Source organism: Chinchilla lanigera, unplaced genomic scaffold, assembly GCF_000276665.1.
Source record: "Chinchilla lanigera isolate Chin_1 unplaced genomic scaffold, ChiLan1.0 scaffold00055, whole genome shotgun sequence".
Taxonomy (NCBI): domain Eukaryota; kingdom Metazoa; phylum Chordata; class Mammalia; order Rodentia; family Chinchillidae; genus Chinchilla; species Chinchilla lanigera.
Window position 1 is genome coordinate 13,650,775 of NW_004955456.1, and position 5,771 is coordinate 13,656,545.

Below are 5,771 nucleotides of genomic sequence, written 5' to 3' on the forward strand. Positions count from 1 at the left end.
CTTGTAATCTCAGCTCTCAGGAGGCTGAGGCAGGAGGATCACTACAAGTTTGAGGCTGGTCTGGGCTACATTTTTTTTTTTTTTTTTTTTTTTTTGGTACCAGGAATCGACCTCAGGACCTCAGGCTTGCCAGGCAAGCACTAATGCCGCTGAGCTATATCCCTGGCTAATCTGGGCTACACAGTGAGTTCAATGCCAGACTTAACTACACAATGAAACCCTGTCTCAAAAAAATAAAAAGAAAGAAAAAGTGAAGAGTGGAGGAGTAAGGGGCTCTGCAGAGTGAGTTTGGGCTGAGTAAAGAGGAAAAGAGAGAAAAAGAAATAAAAGTACACATTGAGGGCTGGGGATATAGCTCAGTGGCATAAGCACCTGCCTGGCAAGTGCAAGGTCCTGAGTTCAATTCTCGGTACCAAAAAAAAAAAAGTGCACATTGAATCTGTAAACGCAGCGTGGGCTACGCGGGAAAGTTACCATAGCAAACTTCCACGGCTCGCCAGTCCTGCGCTGTGCAAATCTCCAGCAAACCCGTGAGGATTTGTACATCCAGGTCCTGAGACGTGGTTCTGGGACCTCACCTCTCAGGCTGATGTCAGGTCTGGTCTGTCCCATTGAAAACCTCCTCGAGTTCTCGCGAGAAGTCCAAGGGTAAGGCTTTGGGAAATTTGTAATTAGCAAATCAGTTCCTCAGCCAGTTTTGCCGTGCCCTAATCTCCTATCTCGGTATAGCACTTTGAAATCTCAAGTTTGTCAATGAAAACTGTTACAAAAAGCAATGTATTTATATACAGCACTACAAAGGAACTGTGACCTCAGCAAAGGGAAATGTTCATGAAATTTACTAGATTCTGTACCAAGGAGGCAGCCTCTGTCCAGTAGCAAGAGGAGTTCCAGCTTTCTTTTTTCTTTTCTTTTGTTTTTTTTCCAGTACCGGGAATCAAACTCACGACCTGGCGCTTGCCAGGCAGGCACTGTGCCACTGAGCTAAATCCCAAGCCCCCTAGTTCTCTCTCTCTTTTTTTTTTTTCCCCTTTCTGGTACCAGGAATCGAACTCACGACCTGGCGCTTGCCAGGCATGCGCTGTGCCGCTAAGCTAAATCCCCAACCCCGAGTTCCAGCTTTCCAAACACTCTCATCCAGTTTGATATGGAGCTTTCATCTTTTTTTTCTTTCTGGTACCGGGAATCGAACTCACGACCTCGTGCTTGCCAGGCAGGCGCTCTGCCGCTGAGCTACATTCCCAGCTCCCTGGAGCTTTCGTCTTTACCTGCTGGTGTGTTCACAGCTGCTTTTATTTTATTTTTTTGGTTTTTTGACACGGCGTCTCAAACTCATGGCTATCCTCTTCCAAGTGCTGGGATTTCAGGTGTGGGCCACCATGTCCGGCTATAGCTGCTTTTAAATATTGCATTCACTTATGGCTGCACATTGGATCCCAGCTGGAAAATAAGTCTTTGTTCAATTTTTGCTGGTTTTGTTTCTATAGCATTAAGGCCTCACACTTTAGCTAAGCAGAATTTAGATGTTTATTTTCAGTCTGTGCTGCAGTAAAGTGCAAAGCAAATTTAATTTTATGTAAGGGAACACTGTAAAGTAACAATTCTTGATATTATAGGCCTTGTATGACCCATTTCAAACTATAGAGAATGACATCCTATGTATCACTGTTTCAAGGGACAAATTTCAGCAGGTAAAACATCTCAAAAACTGGGCATGGTCTCTGGGTGTGGTGGTGCACGGCTGTAATTCCAGCACTGGAGGCTGACACAGGAGGATTGCTGTGAGTTCAAGGCCAACCTGGGCTACAAAGTGAGCTCAAGGCCAGTTTGAACTGCAAAGCGAGACCCTGTCTCAAAAAGACAAAAAAAAAAAAAAAAAAAAAAAAAAAGCTGGGCGTGGTGCCATACTCCTGTAATCCCAGCACTGGGGAGGATGAGGCAGGAGAATCTCTGCAAATTCAAGGCCAGTTTAGGCTACACAGTGGGTTCAAGGCCAGCCTGAACTACAGAGTGAAAGCATGTCTCAAAACAAGAACAACAGCAGCAACATCTTAAAAATGCACCAAGCTTTTAAAGCCTCAGACAAACTTGAATCTTCTGCACCTGCTTCCCTCAAATGAAGTGAATTCCTATGACCACTTCTCTTACAAACCTAGAGGAAAGGATGCAACGCCTTGTGATCTCACCTCCCCCTCCCTAGGTAAGGAGTGCCTGGCAGCGCGAGCAGCTTCTCTGGCAGGTCTCCTCCCCCAGACCCCTCTGTTCAGGACGGGCCAGTTCTGCTCCTGCACGGCAGCCCCACAGTGCCCTCCATCCAACTCTCAGGATCCTCAGATCCAACAAGAGTAAAGCCAGGAGGTTTCTGGGGCTGGAACAGCAGAACGCGCTGCAGTGAGCCTGTCTCCAGCACAAAGCCTCACAGCCCCGTGGAAGGGAATCTCCATGCACTGGACACTGGGTAGATGCAGAATTCAAATCCTCGCCTCCAGTGGGCCTTCCCACACCCTCCCGCAGGGGCCCTCGGCCCGCTGCAAGAAGCTGAGGCCCCACAAAACGGGAACTCCTGTCTCAGCGTTAGGACGACACCCCAGGCTCACACCACCTCGTCTCCATCAGACCCTGCCTCCGACTCACCAGGAGACTGCTCTATGCCTCAGTTTTCTCTGCTGTGAAATGCGAGAGGAAAAGGGATGAAGAGAGGGCAGGGTGAAGAGCTTCAGCAGTCTCCATACGTTTCCTCTTTTTCTAAAAGAGAGGCAAGGCCCTGTGGTGGCAGACGCCTGTAATCCCAGCACTGCAGAAGTTGAGGCAGGAGGATCACCGTAAGTTCCAGGCCAGCCTGGGCTAAGTAGTGAGAGACCCTGTCTCCAAACAAACAAAAACTGAAATACTTACAAGGTAGAAGGTTTTTTCTCTCCCCTTTCTCCTTTCGTTTCTTTTCTTTTTCTTTCTTTCTTTCTCTTTCTCCCTTCCTTCCCTCCCTCTCTCCCTCTCTCTAAGAATTGAGCCCACAGCTCTCACACTGAGCTACATCCTCATAAGTTTTTATTCTGAGACAAGGTCTTGCTAAGTTGCTAAGTAGCCTAGCGTAGGCCCAAACTTGGTGATCTTCCTGCCTCAGCTTCTTGGAGTACTGGGATCACAGGCGTGTGCTACCCTGCCCGGTTTGAAAGATTTCTGTGTTAGCATGTGCTATAGTCCAGCTACTCCAGAGGCAAAGGCAGAAGGATGGCTTGAACCTAGGAGTTCAAGACCATTCTGGGCACAGGAGCAGACCCTGCCTCAAAAGATGAAAATAAATAAATAAATAAATAAATCAAAGCTGCAAACATGAACCTTCACGTATATTTCCTGTGTCCCCGAGTCTCTCTGGACTACTTGCCGTGCGGGCGGTAGTGATCTCACACTCAAACTGGGTCACGGCTTCTACCCCCCTCCCCGGGCTCCCTGCTGCTCTTAATAGGCCATGTCCTGCATGATGCAGTCCCATGGGCCTCGGCTCTCCCACCCCCGCTCCCACCCGGTCCCGGCTGATCCAGCTACTGGGCGCTCCCACTTGGCTGCCACTGTATCATTCATTCATTCATTCATTCATCCCTAATTACAGTTCTGTTTGTTCATTTGCTTGATGCAGGGTCTCACTATGTAGCCCGAGCTGGCCTTGAACTATTGGTGATCCTCCTGCCTCAGCCTCCCACGTGCTGGGATTACAAGTGTGCGCCACCATGCTTTATTTCTTTTCTTTTTTCCTTTTTTTTTTTTGAGACAGGGTCTCATGATGTAGTTCAGGATGGCTTTGAACTCACTATGTTGCCCAGGCTGGCCTCAGACTTATGGAGATCCCCATGCCTCAGCCTCCTGATTGCTGGGGTTACAGGTGTGCTACACCTCGCCCGGCCCCTTCAGGAAACACAGAGTTGCAGACCTGAGCCCGGCACCCAGATACAATGGGGGCTGGGACAGAGAAAGTACTGTTTCACAGAGCTGTCACTGGGGTTGGGGCAACAGAAAAGAGGGAAGCAAATCCAGGTAATTCTCAATTTTATTTTCAATACAAGAATAAAAGAAACAGCTGGGTGGGACAGATCGAGAGCAACAGGGCAGGGTGCCAAGCACTCCTTCCAGCAAAGCCAACAGCCCTATAAGTCCCGGGCTCCCCTTGCCACCCTTTGTAAAATTTCATGCTTTGAGACAGGGTCTCACTAAATTGCTTAATTGCCACAGTGAGGCTCCAAGTTTCAATCCTCCTGCCTCAGCATCCCAGGATGCTAGGACTACAGGCGTGTCCCACCATACCCAGCACGAAAATTATAATAACATAAGCCTCTGGCTGCTGCTTGGATTGGCTGTTTCCTCCCTAAAAACAAAGCGAGGCTGTAGGCCTGGGGTCAATACGTTAAAGGCAGAAAGCAAGATTCAGGCGAATAATCTCTAAGCAGCTTCCGGTTCTATAACTGCAATCAGAGCAGTCGGGGCAGGGGTTGGCAGTGGAATTCCACCCAGAAAGAAACCCCTATGCTGCTGAGAGAGGAAATATGTTCTTTCACTTTCTGATGAGCCTGAGATATTGAAAAATATGAAAGTGAATGTTAGATAAACTCTAAAGGGCATGGAACCCTGTGTGTCAAGAGGAAACAAGTATTTTGGAGACAGTATCACCATTCAAAAACAAAAAGTAGCAAACATTCATTTAAAAAATCCATTTAAAAACAAAAATGAATTGGAAAACAAATTCAGTGTGAGCTGGGTGTGGTGATGCAGGCCTGTAATCCCACCTACTTGGGAGGCTGAGGCAGGAGGATTGCAAGTCTGAGGCCAGCCCAGGCCAGGTAGATACTCAGCCAGACTGTGCCTCAAAATAAAAAATAAAATGGTGGGCTGGGGATTTAGCTCAGCAGCACAGTGCCTGTCTGGCAAATGCAAGGTCGTGACTTCCATTCCTGGTACTGGGAAAAAAAAAAAAATGGTCTGAGGACATAGCTTGGGGATAGAGCGCTTATTTCTGCACGGATGAGAGCCATGTCCCTGGTCGCCCTGGGCTCGGGAGGGCACCGGCTCTTCTACCCCATGCCGCAAGTGGGCTGCCCCTGGGCGTAAGAGTGCAGGGGTCATTTTTAGCCAAGATTTGTCACCTGTCCTATCTGAAAACTGTTGGAAGTTCCTGGTTTGGGTGAGTGTTTGGTCTGCTTTCCCTCCTTCCACCACTTCTTCTTTCTCCTCCTTCCCTTGTCCTCCGGGAGAAGTGTCTAGGAGTTGAACCCGGGGTAAAGCCAATGTCCTGGGGTCTCCTGGATGCCAGGAGGAATGTGCGGCATTGAGGAGGAGCCCAGGGCTCCCCGTGCTCCCTGGTCCCCAGTATCACCGTGTGTCAGTCCTAGGGGAGCAGCTGCAGATGTTAAGATCTGACCTCTGTCTGCGTCCATGTCCAGCTGGTCACAGAAGGCTCAGTCTGAAGAAAGGCCCAGTCCTGCCCCCAGGTCACCTGTCTCAGGCTCTCTTGGACCCCAGGCACACCGGGAACAGCAGAGTCCGAGCAGTACCCAGGGCCTGGGCCAGGGGGTGCTGGAGAAGAACCATGAAAGGAAAAAGGGCACACTCCATGTTCTGGACAGTTTGAAAGCAATGTTTTGGTTTTGATTTTTTGGACAGGGTCTCAATATGTAGCCCAGGCTGGCCTCAAACTCATGGGGATCCTCCTGCCTCAGCCTCCTAAGTGCTGGGATTGCTAGTGTGCATCACCACACACAGCTGGACAGGGTCTTTTTTTTTTT